The sequence below is a fragment of the Trichechus manatus genome, unplaced genomic scaffold, assembly GCF_000243295.1.
Source record: "Trichechus manatus latirostris isolate Lorelei unplaced genomic scaffold, TriManLat1.0 scaffold00141, whole genome shotgun sequence".
In the NCBI taxonomy this organism is placed as follows: Eukaryota; Metazoa; Chordata; class Mammalia; order Sirenia; family Trichechidae; genus Trichechus; species Trichechus manatus.
Window position 1 is genome coordinate 3,449,818 of NW_004444077.1, and position 1,577 is coordinate 3,451,394.

Sequence of the window (1,577 nt, forward strand, 5' to 3'; positions counted from 1 at the left end):
GTTATCAAGAGGGACCAGTCCCTGGAGAAGGACATCATGCTTGGTAAATTAGAGTGTCAGCGAAACGAGATGGATTGACACAATGGCTGCAGCAGTGGGCTCAAGCATAACAACTATTATGATGATGGTGCAGAACTGGGCAGTGTTTCGTTCTGTTGTACACAGGGTCACTATGAGTCCGAACCGACTCGAGGGCACTAACAAAGACAACATCCCAAGAGAGGAATCAGAAGTGTGGTCAAAGATTTAGATAACTGACTCGATATATGATTTAAAAAGAAGAGTATCCATATCTTTTAGAGATATATAGTAAACAAGTTACAGATTAAATGATATAATGTCTGGAATTTGGACTAGAAGAGAGGAAGCAAATTGAAGCTGGATGATGGATGCATGTAAGTTTATTATACCATATTTCCATCTAAAAGTCTAAAAATATTTATGTAAAAAGACTCCATCAAGCATTATTTATTACAGTAAAAAATATATTATGGTATGGTATTCCATAAGACAAAATATTATGCAGCCATTAAAAAGGATGTTTTTGAAAAAAAAATTAGTAACTTGGAAAATGCTTTCAGTATAATGTAAGTGGAAAAAACAAGACATGAAATGGATAAATTTCATCTCAATTATGTAAAAAGAATTATTAACCATTAAAAAAAGGAAAAACACCTATCTTAGTTACCTAGTTCTGTTATAACAGAAATACCACAAGTGAGTGGCTTTCATGAACAGAAATTTATTTTCTAGTAGTTTAAACCAAAACCAAACCCATTGCCATCGAGTCGATTCCAACTCATTGCAACCCCATAGGACTGAGTAGAACTGCCATATAGGGTTTCCAAAGGGCAGCTGGTAGATTTGAACTGCCGTCCTTTTGGGTAGCAGCTGAGCTTTTAATCAGTGCGCCACCAGGGCTCGTCTCAGTTTAGGAGAGTAGAAATCCAAATTCAGGGTGCCATCTCTAGGGGAGACTTGCTCTCTTTGTCGGCTCTGGGGGAAGGTTCTTATCTCTTTTCAGCTTCTATTCCTTGGCTCCTTGGTGATCTTCATGTGGCATGGCATGTATCTTCCCTCATATCTGCTTTCTTCTCTCAGTCTAATCTACTCTTTTTATATCTCAGAGGTGATTGGTTTGAAACACAGCCTACACTGATATGGCCTCTTACCATGACAAAGAAAAAACCCATTTCCAAATGCGGTTATAACCACAGGTATCGGGGCCAGGATTTACAACGCAATTTTTGAGGGACACAATTCAACCTATAAAACACCAAAATGTTAATAGTAGGACTTTGTTGATTTGTGTTCTCTTTATGTTCTTTTATAGTTGTCAAATTTTCTACAAATACCATTTACAAAAAAAAAAAAAATTACAGTTTACAGAGGACAACAGTCAATCCTTACCTGTAACAGATCCTTTATTGTTGTCACTGTCAGACAGGCCAGTGGTCCAGTCAGCCAACTGAGCTGATCTAACCCAGGTGGCAATTTTGGTTATATGGAAGGAAATTATTGGCAGAGAGGAAATCAAACTGCTGGCTTTGTAATTTATACCCGGTATCTCTACCACA